The sequence below is a fragment of the Myotis nattereri genome (assembly GCF_964212035.1).
Source record: "Myotis nattereri genome assembly, chromosome: 2".
NCBI classification, from domain to species: domain Eukaryota; kingdom Metazoa; phylum Chordata; class Mammalia; order Chiroptera; family Vespertilionidae; genus Myotis; species Myotis nattereri.
In genome coordinates this window covers 148878618-148893570 of record NC_138076.1, presented here as the reverse complement: position 1 = coordinate 148893570, position 14953 = coordinate 148878618, and the positions used below count along the sequence as shown (strand labels likewise).

General features: G+C 41.5%; 1 pseudogene across 1 annotated transcript in view; it reads right to left on the bottom strand.

The window, feature by feature from the left end:
• Positions 1 to 13018, bottom strand: part of LOC308513885 (mitotic spindle assembly checkpoint protein MAD2A-like) — a 64452-nt pseudogene extending 51434 nt beyond the window's left edge. Inside the window, exon 1 of the transcript in view lies at positions 12920 to 13018. The product of the transcript in view is annotated as a mitotic spindle assembly checkpoint protein MAD2A-like (transcript). The remainder of the gene's footprint in view (positions 1 to 12919) is intronic.
• Positions 13019 to 14953: the final 1935 nt, after the last annotated feature.

Here is a 14953-nt window from a genome sequence, read left to right as displayed (position 1 = left end):
AATAAGTGTACGATTTAGTAAATTATTAAAACAACCACCGCCAACATAAAAACAAACAAACAAACAAACAAAAAAAACCTTTCCAACCACTCCAGAAGTTCTTTCTTGTTGCCCATCACAAAGGCTGTTTCTCTTGCTATAAAAATAATAATCATCCTGCCCAGGCCAAGTGGCTAAATTGGTTGGAGTACACCAAAGGTTACAGGTTCAATTCCCCGTCAGGACACATGCCTAAGATACAGGTTTGAACTCCAGTCAGGCGGCAACTGATCCATGTTTCTCTCTCACATTAATGTTTCTCTCTCCCTTCCTCTCTCTCTAAAAAAAATCAATAAAAACATATCTTCAGGTGAGGATTAGAAAAAAATAAAATAAAATATAAATCATCATCCTGATTCTTATAGTGATCACTTCTTAAGTTTATGATTTAATCATTCAGGAAAGTGTCCCTGGATATTATAATTTAGTCTTGCCTATTTTTAAAAAATCTGGTATTTTTTGTTTTGTTTTGGTTTTTGTTTTTTTATTTCTTAAAGTATTACAAAGAGTATTACACATGTCTCCTTTTTTCCCCCCCTTGACATTCCCCCGGCTTCCCTCACCCCCCAGTGTCTTGTGTCCATTGGTTATTCTCATATACATGCGTATAAGTCCTTCGGTTGATCTCCTACCCCACTCCCAACCCTCCCCAGGGTTCCCACTGTAGTTTGACAGTCTGCTCAATGCTGCTCTGCCTTTGTATCCATTTTTGTCCATTAGTCTATAATGGTCCTTATTATCCATAAATGAGTGAGTTCATGTGGTATTTTTCTCAGCTTCCCAGGGGCCGTCTCAGTCTCACAGGGGCCGTCTCAGTCTCACAGGGGCCGTCCCAGCCTCACAGGGGCCATCTCAGCCTCACAGGGGCCATTGCAAGCTCACCGGGGCCGTCTGGTATGTTTTTTAATTCACAGGCTCCCTCTCTACATTTCTCTTCCCTTAAGATAGATTTGTTGAAGAACTTTAGGACCATTTGACCTTTAGAGTCTAGATTTTGCTGATTACACACTCATGGTGCAGTTAAACATGCTCCTTTCTCTTATTTTCTATAAAGTAGCAGTGGGATTCAGAGACTTAGTCATATTTGTCAGGAAGCACATAAGGTCTGGTTTTCTCTCTTTCTTTATGTAAGTAGCCATTGATGCTCAATGTATTGATCTATTAATTCATTGAAAATTTTAAAATGCTGATATTTTAATTCTGTCATTTCATTTTCATATATTAGTTGAAAAATTTTTATATTACTTTATTACCCAGTGATACAATTCATATAGGAAATGCAGATTAAATACATGATTCTTTTATTTTCCTGGTTTTCAAGATAATGAATTGGTTAGCTATTTGCCTCAGAAAGTAACCAATTGGGATTTTCCTCCCAATATCATTCTGATAATTCAATATCACATATTTAAACTTATCTAATGGATTTTGATCCATTGTAATTCTTATCTTCATTGAAGCTCAGTTATCTCATATTTGGCCAGTGGGAGCTTATTCAAGTTGTTTCCTGCATCCTATTGACATTATTCTATTTTTTTTTTCTAGAAAGAAGATATTTATTTTCTGTATGTAAATTGCATATTTTATAGTTTAGTATTTTGTTTTTATTTGAGTTACTCCTTGAGGGAGAAGCACCATAATATTTTCTGTTAGTCAATGCTAATGGGCCATAATCAAGACCCACACCATAACAAAAAGGCAAAATTGGAGAAAAATCTGCAGAGTTCAGTCAGTCTACTAGTATACCATCCCACTCAACCCCACTACCAGAGTTATGTAGATTGATAACTCCAGGACAATTCAGGGGCTATCATAAATTTGTGTGTCTGGCAGTTTAAGATTAAATTCAGGTTATGATTTTTGGTAGAAATACTACAGAATGTTACAAATATAAATAATGGTATTTAAAACCAAATCTTGGCTCAGATGTTCTCACTGTGACAAGCACTCACTGCTTTTAGACCCACTCAGTAGAAATCAAAGATTTCTAAAATGAATTCTGCTTCCAGTGATAACAGAGTAGCATATGAAGACATACAGGTGAAAATTTCCCAAGAGAGAGTGGAGAAGTACAGCACACTCCAGGGAGGAGAAATAACAAACAAAATCTCAACTACGTACATTATAGTCAAACTGCTGGAAAACAAAATTTTAAAAAAAAAATCTTAAAAGCATCCAGAGATAAGAAGAGAAGTAACACTCAGCAGAACAATGCTATAAATGGTAGATAAGTTTCATTAAGAAATTACAAAATCAGTTCTTCCCCACTGAGAATCCCATTTCTTAAGAACATGGGTCAAAATAGATTTAGAATACTCCATAATTATTTACTTGTTTTATCCCACATTACATACACATTAGTTTCAGGATAACAATACTGATACCATCACTGCCAATTGAGAGCATAGAAAAGTTAAAAATGTGTGTTGTGCCTACTTTCTCCACAGTATATGTATACTATATTTATATTGTTGGACAACATAAGGTTTACATATTGGGTCTTTTTTACCTGTCTTTAATATTCTTTTAACTCTAACTTTCTTTCTCTTTTTCATTTCCTTTTTTCTTTTTAAACTTTGCATGCTTTTTATTTCTTTTTCTGTTGAGGCATTATTTGTTGTACTTACTCTTTTGGTTAGTCTTTATTTCTAAAATTGTATGTGCTTTTTGCTTTTAAATTTATCTTGAGTCTGTCACCTTATTTTTGAGTTTCTGTAATTTTTATTTTTTGTTGTTTTTCATACCTTGTATCATTTTAAATGTCTTTTGTTTTAAAAGAGAATATTACAGTTCTAACCTTATTATTTGTAGGTTTTTCATGATTTTATTGTCTATAAGGATTCAGTTGTTCATTTTATTACCTATCGTCTTTATTCTTCTGTCTTATGGTGACTTTGTAAGGGATTTGAATGATACTTTTCTGTTCATTTTTATATCAATTTTGTGTTTCAAACTCTAAGAAGGAGGGTTGTTGCAGATAGCCTTTCTGACTACATGGAGCTCCTTCTGTTGTTTTTTTCACATAATGTTTAAACACTTAGAAGTTTTCTTCTCAGATTTTCTGGCTCCTCCCCCTCCATTATTTTCTGGGTTGTCCCTCTTTTATTTACTTTTGTTTAAACATATTTTTATTGCTTTTAGAGAGGAAGGGAGAGGGAGAGATCGAAACATCAAGGATGAGAAAGAATCATCAATTGGCTGCCTCCTGCACACCCCAGCCCGCAACCCAGACATGTGCTCTGACCAGGAATTGAACCATAACCTCATAAGTCGATGCTCAACCACCAAGACACACTGGTCAGACTAGGTGGTCTCTCTTTTAAATCCCCATTGTCCCTCAATATTATTTCACTCTAAAAACTTTCTCCTTCAGTGTGGAACCCAAGAGAACTAGGATAGACTATTCCAGCAGTACTTATACTATGCCTCATCATCTACTATGCTCAGCAAAATACCTCTGTTTCAACTGATATTCCCCAATTAGTCTAGTGCCATTTCTGGAGATATCTGTTGGCTATTTGAGTATTTTTCTGTTCCTAGGTTTGTCAGATACACTATTATTTCCCCCAGTTTCTTCCACCAAGACAGTAATAACACATAGGCCTGTGGACATTGCTTCTTTGGGGTTTGTGGGAACATCTTATAATTCTCTCCAGATAGTTTTTCTATCTAGTTGCTTGCTCTACTTTTATGTAAAAATTCAAGAAAACTGAAAAAAACTCTGCTATACTCATGGGATCTTCTTCCAAGAATTCCTGAAATTTGAATCTTGAGCAGACTAATAAAGGTACTGAAAATAGTTGAAATCAGTGGAGATGTTCAAACCAAAATTTTGCTGATAAAACTTTTTCTATAGTTTTTATTAATTGATGCTCAGAGCTGCCTGAGTCTTAATATCTTTCTGACAAATTCTTTTTTACTTAAGTTAGCCAGAGTTAATTTCTTTTGTTTGAAAACAAAAATTCCAAACTGCAATGAAAATTTAAGTCAGTAATGAAACTTCTAGTTCAGCTATGACATGTAAAAAGTATGGATGTTATCACTGCTGTCAACAAAAAAAAGGGGGGGGGATGGTCCTAGTACCATTGTAATGAACCTAGTTATTAATAACAGGAAAGGAGCGAAGGGAAGGCCAAATATTATATGTCTTTTGGGCAGCTTCACCAGGAAGCTAAAGCTTTACACTCCCCAGGGAGCTACCAGTCTATTCCCCATAGATCACAAATTGCTGAGGGAAGGGACTGAACAGGAAAGAGAATAAATGCATGCCCAGTAAGGATGGGGGTACTATAGAAGGTGCTTGCTGTCAGTCACACCTGGGAACAGTTCATTGACAAGAACTGGCATGGCCACTGCACGCACAGGAAGATTTGGGATACTTAATTCCCTGAACAAAGAAACTCATTGTCTTGGTTACTCTGGGCTCTCTTGGGACTCCTGTTGCTTGGGGTTCTCTCTTGACTCCCCTGCATTAGCCCATATGGCCCAGGGCCATATGGACCCTACACACAATGGACTAATAGACTGCACTAGCCTGATGCTGAACTGGACCCAGCGCATATAGAATGGAAACTCTGGATACTGACTTTGCTTTGAGCTTTACTGAGACCCCAGCTGCACTTCTGCTATGCCTGGAATTGGACTTTAGAAACCCAAGGATGTCATTTCACAAAAATAAAGCTTCTACCATATCTCATCCTCCATTGGGGACCCTCTGGAAATGCTTATTCCAGTGGTACCCCAAGAACCCCCTCTCTCTAGCAACGGAGAAAGACCACCCACATTTTTCTCCAATATCGGTTCTATGAAAAGTAACCTCACAGGGCGCTCTGTTCATAAATTCCTAACTGGGCAAGTCATGGTGAGTAGTCACGCCCCAGGCATATAACTTTTTTAGTAAAAGGTTTCTCTTTGCCTTAAGCAAGCCCTGTCCATTGTTTCTGTGCATCTAGGATAACACACCTTTGAAATAAGTGTAACCACCCTCAAGAAAGTACATAATCTTGGTAATTATCCTGTAATCCAACCCTGGCCTTGATGTCTGCCACCCCCTTATAGTTTTCCTCACATTCCCTCCTTAATTTCAAATGCATAAAAGAAATTGCAAAACTTTCATTCTCCAGAGCATTGGAGATTGTGCTTCCTGGCAATTTTTGTCAGTTTGGCTCCAATAAATTCTTATTAAAATTCTCTACAGTTTTAGATGATTTTATGTCAACAAAGCTATTAATTAATAAAGGGACAGAAATACTTATAAAGGCCACAGCCCCAAGGCACAGGCCTGCTAAAAGATTGAGACTCAATTAGAAGATAATAAAATGTTCCTCCTCCCACACACTCTACCACCAACCCAGCACGTCTCTAGTATAGTAATAGTGGGTTACAGCTGAAGGAGCTGCCAAAGGACAGTCTCACATCTCTTCAAGAGAGGAGACAAAACCCCTACAAGAATACTAGAGTATTGAAGCCTCTGACACAAAGCTATAAGAAACAGTAAACAGCACATCTACCCAAATTAACATACGTCCTCTCTCTAAAAGCCTACTTGCCTTAGATACTATGACCTGATACAGTATGTCTGACTTTTAACATAAAACTACAATGCATGCTAAAAGGCAAGAAAAAGCATAGTCTGAAAATATAAAGCAACCATCAGAATATGATTCATGTATGTCACAGATATTAGAATTATAAGATAGGGAATTTAAAATATATGTTAAGGACTATAATGGAAAAATGTGAAAACATGCAAGAATACATGAGTAATACAAGCAGAAAGACAGAAACGTTCAGAAAGAATCAAGAGAAAATGGTAGGAATAAAAAACAGTAACAGGAATGAAGAATGCCTTCAGTAGACTAAACATGTGTCAATTTAAGAAACATTCAAACCTGTAGAAAATTTTTGTGAGTTTGAGCCAAACTGACAATGATTGCTGGGAAGCACAATCTAACAGATTGAGAAAATGCTCTAGAGAATGGCAGTTTTGCACCTTATTTTATACACTAGAGGCCTAGTGCACGAATTTGTTGCATGGGTGGGGTCTGTCTGGCCTGTCCCAATCAGGTCAGGCCAGCCCGGAGGAGGGGCCGTGGGCGGTTGCCTGGCCATCCCTGTCCCCAATTGGGGTAAGGGGGGCCAATTGAGGGTGGGGGTGGTAGGGGGTAGGGGCTGTGGCTGGCCCGGGGGAGGGGCCATGGGCGGTTGGCCAGCCGGCCCCAACCCCTAGTTGAACTCCTGGTAGAGGGGACAATTTGCATATTAGCCTTTTATTATATAGGACTAGAGGCCCGGTGCACAAAAATTTGTGCACTAGGGGGGGGAGGGGGGTGCCTCAACCCGGCCTGTGCCCTCTCGCAGTCTGGGACCCCTCGGGAGATAACGACCTGCTGGCTTAGGCCTGCTCCCGGGTGGCAGAGGGCAGGCCCAATCCCTAGGTGCAGCCCCTGATCGGGCTCAGAGCAGGGCCGATTGGGGAGTTGGGGTGCCGCCCCCTGTCATGCACAGAGCAGGGCGGATTGGGAGGTTGCGATGCCACCCTCAGTCACACTCAGGGTAGGGCCGATTGGGGGGTTGGAGCACCGCCCCCGTCACACTCAAGGCAGGGTCAATGGGGAGGTTGCGGCGCCACCCCGTCACACACAGAGCAGGGCCCATCAGGGGGGTTGGGGCTCTGTACCCTGTCACACACAGAGCAGGGTCGATCAGGGGGTTGGGGAGCTCCCCCCTGTCACGCACAGAGCAGGGTCAGTCAGGGCGTTGGGGCGCCGCCCCGTCACACACAGAGCAGGGCGGATAAAGGGTTTGGGGCGCCGCCCTCTATCACCCACAGAGCAGGGCTGATCAGGGGGTTGGGGCACCGCCACTATCACACTCAGGGCAGGGCCGATGGGGAGGTTATGGCTCTACCCCATCACACACAGAGCAGGGCCCGTGGGGGGGGGGGGGGGTTGGGGCGCCACCCTCTATCACCCACAGAGCAGGGCCGATCAGGGGGTTGGGGCGCTGCCACTCTCACACTCAGGGCAGGGCCGATGGGGAGGTTATGGCTCTACCCTGTCACACACAGAGCAGGGCCCGTGGGGTTGGGGCGCCGCACCCTCACACACAGAGCAGGGCTGATCAGGGGGTTGGGGCGCCACACTCTGTCACACACACAGCCGCAGGGCATTCAGGAGGTTGGGGAGCTCCCCCCTATCAGGCACAGAGCAGGGCTGATTAGGTGGTTGGGGCACCTTCCCCTGTCAGACACAGAGCCGCAGGGCGATCAGGGGGTTTGGGCGCTGCCCCCTGTCACACTGATCCCGGTGCTGGGAGGCCTCTCGGCTCCGCTGATCCCGGTGCTGGGAGGCATTACCCTTTTACTATATAGGATAGAGGCCTGGTGCATGGGTGGGGCTGGCTGGTTTGCCCTGAAGGGTGTCCTGGATCAGGGTTGGGGTCCCCACTGGGGTGCCTGGCCAGTCTGGGTGAGGGGCTGAGGGCTGTTTTCAGGCTGGCGGGTGACGGAAGCTCCCAACTGCTTTTTTTCTTTTTTTTTTTTTTTAATTATGGGCCAGCTTTAGCTCTGGCTCCAGCTCTGAGGCCTCTGCTGCTGAAAGCAGGTATCTGGTTTGTTTGGGTTCTATAATCGAAACAATGTATAACTCCAGCTCTGAGATCCCGGCTCGCTGAAAGCAGGTTTCTGGGGTTTTGTTTAGCTTCTATATTTGTTACAATGTTTCTTAAACTGCAAGCTCAGAGGCCGGCAGCAGCAGGCGGGGAACGTTGGGAGTCCTCCGTCACTGAAGCAAGCAAGCCTCATGTTAGTTTCAAGCTGCCTGGCTGCCAGCCGCCATCTTGGCTGGCAGTTAATTTGCATATTGCCCTGATTAGCCAATGGGAAGGGTAGCGGTCGTACGCTAATTACCATGTTTCTCTTTTATTAGATAGGATTATAATCAAAAGAGAAGACATAAGTGGATTGCATGAAATCTATTGGTGATAAATTAGGGAGGCAGGAGAAAGCAAAGCGGGGAAACCCCTGGGATTTGGATGAAAAGTAAAATAATAGTTACATACTTCTTTTACTTATGTGGGTATAGGATAGTTAACAGTCAACAATTAACAAGATAACAATGAGGGGATTTGTGGTCTCTGTTCTGATGTGCTACCTGTGCTTTGAGGGGTCTGGAAAAAAATTACTTTGACATTCCAAAGATATGTTATTGTATATGCATAAAAATAACAGACAGTCTTAGTTAAAGTGAAAATTGACCTTTGTCATGGAAGAGTCTAGCCTAGGACATGATTACCTACCATATAGTTTTTCTTTAAGAAAGTTTTAATTTCAGACCATCCTTTTGGTTATTTTAGGTTTCTGAGTTTGTAAGGTTGCCAAGCAGGCCTCCCCTGAGCTTAGTATATGGCCCCTTTCCTTCTACACCTGACTGAGAAAAGAATCAGTGAACTTAAAGTTAGGTCCATAGAAATTTTCCAAACTGAAATGCAAAAGGTGTGATACCAAGAGAAAAAAAAAAAAAACATAGCAGAAGAAATATTTGTAGCAATAATAACCAATAATCTTCCCAAATTAATGACAGATACTAAACCACTTATCCAGGAAGCTCTGGAACATCAAGCAGTATAAATACAATTTAAAATAAAAGCAAACAAATAAAAGCCACACCTAGGTATATCATATTCAAATTTCAGAAAATCAAAGGCTAAGAGAAAATCCTGAAAGAATACAGGGTGGAGTGTGGGGGAAACTTAGTTATAGAGGGATAGGCTTCTCATTAGAACCTATGTAAGCAAGAAGAGAGTGGAGTAAAATATTTAAAGTGTTAAAAAAAGTCAATCTAGAATTCTAAATTAGGTGAAATTACCCTTCAAAAGTTAAAGAGAAATAAAAATGACAGTAGTATGGCTATATGGGGGATTACAGGTCTTAAAACCTTCCTGCCACAGGACATCACAAAAGGAAACAAGCCACCAGAAACAAGAGTAAACAACATCCCAGATAGCCAGACCCTGGAATACTTCAGATACTGGAATTACCACATGACAATACAAAATAACTATGTTTAATATGTTTGCAGAAATATAAGAGATTAAAATGCATGTGCAGTGAGAAAAAGGCAATAGGATTTATTCAGAAGATCTGAAAACTAATCATACTAAACTTCTAAAAATGAAAATGTAATAAATGAAATTTAAAAGTCAAGCATGGTTTTAAATTTACAGTTGATTTTGTTAACAGATTGAAAAGCTTCTGTCAGTAAGACCTTACAGTGCTTTCCAGGCAATATACTTAAAAAAACAAACAACAAAAACCCACAATGGTTTTTTAAAGGTTACTAACTGGGGTGAATTTTATATTGCTATGATCCAAGGCACTTGCTTTTGGCTAACAAGTACATTTCTAGAGCAGCTTGCTCTATCTGCATCAGAAAGCAGAGAAAAGAAGCAGGTAAACAGGAAAAAACAAATGTTTTCAGTGGAAGAAAACACAAGAGGATCGAGTCACTGTAAAGGCAAGTGAGGACATTAGTTGTTCATAACATGCACATAGTGAAATAGAAGGAAATATTCAATATTTGCATATGGATTTCCTGATAATTTATACAAAAGAACCACTGATACACATGCATAATATTGTCCTGAAGGAAATGAAAAGAAAACACATCTGAGTTTCACATTTGCAGAGAAAGGGTCTTTACTGGACTGTGGATCCTAATGATTATTTTTGTTTGATTGCCTTCCCATTAGCCCAAAGCTGGGTGATATTAGAAAATTGGAGAGATTTGCTTACTAAAATGTCAGGTTATAAATCTTCATTACTGCAATTGATGGCAGGTTATTGTCAATCAAATTATTCAATTGGGCAATAAAAAATGTCATAATTTTGTTTGTTAGCGGCAACATTGTGAAGAAGGCAATAGTTTCACCCACCTGTACCCTACATTAACAATTAGTTTTTCTTCTTTCATCATCTTCCCCTGGAAGATTTGATCTCCAGAGCCAAAATTACTGACCTTGGCATTTTAAAAAAATACACTTTTATTGATTTTAGAGATGAAGGGAGAGAGAGTTGGAAACATCAATGTTGAGAGAGAATCATTGATTAGCTGCCTTCTATATGTCCCACACTGGGGACTGAGCCTGCAACCCAGGCTTGTGCCCTGATTGGGAATCGAACTGTCAACCACTGAACCACGCCAGCCAGGCTGACCTTGGCAATTTTGATTGGTATAACCTTCCAGGGCTGCATTTCTAAAAGAATTCTTCTTAACCAGAATGAAGCATTAACTAGCAGACTGCCTAGCAATGTGGCAAACTTATGAACATCTATTATATCAAGATGATATATATCAGCTCATTTAGGAAAGAACATATTTTAGGGAAAATTAGCTAGCCATTTGAGGGAAAAGTGAAATTAGATCCCTACATAGACAATAAAATATTCAAGATTAATTATAAAGTTTAAAATAAAAGCATTAAATAAACAAACAAATAAAAATTCAGAATAAGATATAGTAGGAGAATGTTTTTATTATTCTTCATAGTAAGCTTTTCTTAGTATGAAACAAAACTAAGTAAAATTTTTAATAGTATTGAAACTTGACTACATAAAATTTTACTTATTTATTATTATTTTTAATTTCTTTATTGATTAAGGTATTACATATGTGTCCTTATCCCCCCATTGCCCCTCCACCCACCCGCTACTCATGCCCTCACCCCCCTGTTGTCTGTGTCATAAAATTTTAAATGTCTATGTAGTGAAAGATACCATACACAAAGTTAAGATGATAAATGGAAAATGGAGAAAATATTTGCAAAATATATAGTAGACAAAGCCAATATAGGTAATATGTAATAGCATAGGCTCAGGAATTAGGTTGCATAGCTATACCTAATACTAGCTATACCACATTCTAGTCTTTTGACCTTAGGCAAGTTACTTAACACCTCTGGGCCTCAAGTTTCTTCATCTATTAAGTGGAGATAATTAAATCTACTTGAGCTAGCTGAGAGCTATTTTTATGTAAAGGGTCAATTAAATAATAAGAAAAGGCTAACCAACCCACTAGATAGTCAACATCAATAAATACCTTTTGATCTTATTTTCACCTACTCCCTGGCAGCATTTCAGTGTACCAGTCAAACTAGTCCCAGTCGATATTCTTTTTAAAATGGCTTTTTACCTCTTTGTTCCATGCCTTACTGTCACGGCTATCTCAGTCTAAAAATTCTCCATCCAGTCACATAAAAAAACCAACCCATATTTTATTTATTTATTTGTTTGTTTGTTTATTTATTTATTTATTGGTTTACTACCCATATTTTAAATCCTAACTCAAATCCTGTCTTCTCTATAGACTGTTTCTGGTTAGTCAGTCAAAATAGCACATTCTTTTTCTCTGAATTTCTAAGGTGCCTATAATACTACTTTCTACATATAATCAAACCTTGTGAAAGCTTTACTTCCTATAGAAATTTGTGAATTTTCACAGGCTAGAATCACATATTCTATTTCAATGTCCTTATTATAGTGCATAGGAGGTATTGTATAAAAATGTTTACTGTGATTTTTTTGTTTTGTTTTGTTTCCCATAACATTGATCTACTACAGGGCAATCAGTGAGAAAATATATGGAATTCTCACATACATATCTATCCATCACACACACACACACACAGAGAAACATTTCCTAAGCAGCACATACTTTCTTTATTTATTTACACTAAACTATAAATAGATAAGACTGATTTAACAAAAGAATTGTAATATAACTCTACTGGAAGGATGAGGGTAGGAGAAAAATTACAAATATCTAAATTATAAATAAATCCTCATTTACCATAATAGCAAGTCAACAGATGAAGTAGAACATTATCAAATTAAGAAATAGGATTACAAAGTTAGAGGCGCTGCAGTCAGAAGAGCAGAGATGGCTGTGACCAGACTAGGGGCCAGGTGGTTGCAGTGGCCCCCAGGCTGCCAGCTGTGGACCATGTGGCCATGGTGGCCTGTGGCCATGGAGGATCTTGTTCAAGATAAGGTGGCTTCTCCAGCCACTTCTGGAAGTGGGAAATCTAAGGCAAAGAGAATACTTGACTAGCAGGCTCCCTGAAGAGTGAAGGCTGGAACATTGGTCAAGGAAGATCTTATCAAGATTGCCAAGAAGCAAATGATGCTAATACAGAAAGTAAGTCAGGATGTACAGAAGGGAGAAACAAACAGAAGTGATCAAATCAAAACCTGTTGCCGGAGGAACGGATGATATTATTAAGATGGACTGCTGTGGCAGGAGCCAGAGACAGGTCCTCCCAGAACCCACGGCTGCCTCGCCTGTCCAAACACCAGGCGATATCCTGGGCTATGTTCCAGACCTTGGCCTTAGCCATGTTTTGAATTTTTAGTCCTATGAGAGGAAGTGCACTGCATGAGAGGAAGTACACTGCCTGCGGACTGGTGGAATATTCTTTTTTCATATCATCATGCACTTTGTGTCTGCCTCCATTGATATGCCTGAAGTGAGCACTCTACACAAGATCACCTACAGTCAACGGCTGCTTATGTTGGACCGATCTATACACCATCATGTCATGGAGAATCAGTATTGCTCTCTGTGAGGGGTCACTGTGAGCACAAAAGCCAAACACCGGAGCATCTGCAAATGCACCGCTGGCTTTGTCCATCATTGCCAATGGCTCAAAACTGCATCAGGAGCAGGAATTACTGGTGGTTCTTCAGCTCTGTGGCCTCTGCCTGGGTTATTGTGCTTGGTTATCATCCTCTTATACATTTTAATCCATCACGTCAACTTGTGGGTGCTCCAATGGAACTGTTGGCAAGCAGAACACGTGGCTGTTGTTCCTGCCATATTTTCACCGAAAGGCCAAGACTGCAGTGCTCATGATAATCAGGGTGTTTGTGCTGGTGTTCGGCGTCATCTGCCTCCTGTTGATTGAGTGCCTGTTCATCTTCCATCTTTATCTAATGTTGAACAGGATGAGAACGTTTGATTGTGTGACATGGGGCCACAAACAACAGAGGTCAAGAGCCTCATCAAGGAACAAAAATAGGACCCTTCGAATATAAGTATTGCCACAGCAAAGAGGTCACAACCCAATCTGATCTGCACGTAGGTGCCTGGAACTTTGTTCTATCAGCATCGAAGACGCCTTGTGAGGAAAGGATCAAGCCAGCAGGTTCTGTCCGTTAGACCCAACCATTTCTCCAGAGGAAATGAATGACAACCCAGTTTCTCTCCACCTGGCGGGATGCTATCTTCTGTAGTCTTGCCTCCAGCTCTGCCCCTTGTCAAGTCTGTGAGCATTACAGTGGTTCAGGAAGACTCCTCCTCACCAAAGGTTGCAAACAATCTCCTTCCTGTGGAGGGAGACAGTGCTGAAAATGAAGGCATAACTTCAGGAGCCAGGGGGCCAGCATTGACCAAGTGCTTCACCCAGGAACCCTTTTCTGAGATTCTGATCCTGGCTGTGGAGTTGGCCATGGAAAACCTGTCACTCCTGAACTCACTGCAAGGCAGCAGCCAGAATGTGCCATCTCAGCAGCCCTAGGATGCCCTCCCAGAGGCCCAGGAGGCCCAGATTGTGCCACCTCCCACCATCATCATTGTGAAGGAGCTGGATGAGGAGCAGGCCCTGCAGGAAGTGTGCCCCCTCCAGCCTGACCAGTTTTCAGAATGGAAATAGGAGGTGACTTTGTGCTGGGGCCAGAAGTCTGGCCAGTGGGTCTCCACTTCCCTTGGGACCAGGACCAACCTGTCCTCAGCTTGGAGTTCAGCAACTCCTCTAATGAGTCCATTGAGATAGAAGCATTCATTCCTCCAGAGTCCCCCGTGACTATGACGCCTGATGACCTGAAGCTTGGAAAGAAGACTGGTCCAAGAGCTGTTTAAAATAAAAGAAAATATGTGAACATCTCCAAGATCCATCTTCCCTCTTCTCTTCCCTCCCCCTATGCCCCTCTCTCCTCTTTCCCCACCCCTCCACACCCAGACACTAGTGCCCAGAGCCAGAGCCCAAGACCACACTTGGATGGGTCTGCCAGCACAAGCCTCCTGCTCTAAGAGAGCCAAGAAAAGAAGGAAACAGAGTTCCTCCTCTGTTTTTGGCTACATGTAATTTTAATGAATTCAGCATTTACTCAGTTTGGAAGCCATATTTTAACAGACATTATTAGGTTTTTAAACATGTCTGTGCTATTCAAGGAAGGAAGTGAATTCAGAATGAACTCGATACAATGTTTTTAGTCTTGCTTAACATTGGTAAGTTTATGACTTTAAGTAGCTTTTTAAGGAAACTCTTCACCATTTTCTACAAAATTTAACAGGAAATTATCCTATACTAGAGGCCCGATGCACGAAGATTCATGCAAGAATGGGCCTTCCTTCCCCTGGCTGCCGGCACTGCCTTCGCTCCAGCCAGCCCAGAGCCGCCTTTCTGCCTTTGTTCCAGCCTAGAGCCACCTTTCCACCTTCCTAAGCTGCAGAGAGGCCTGGAGTGGCTGGGGCGGTGCTGAATGCCTGCATTGTTGCCATGGTGTCGATGCAAGCGTCCCGCCCCGCCCCCAGCTGCTCGGCGCCTGCGTATGCAAATTCACCTGCCATCTTTGTTGGGTTAATTTGCATACTCACTCCTGATTGGCTGGTGGGCATCGTGGAGGTATGGTCAATTTGCATCTTTCTCTTTTATTAGTGTAGATAATATGCAAATAGACCAAACAGTGGAACAACCAGTCGCTATGACATGCACTGACCACCAGGGGGCAGACGCTCAATACAGGAGCTGCCCCCTAGTGGTCAATGTGCTCTCACAGGGGAGAGCCACTCAGCCAGAAGCCAGGTGAGTGCAGTGCTGGTGGCAGGAGCCTCTCCTGACTGCAAGGCAGCGCTAAGGA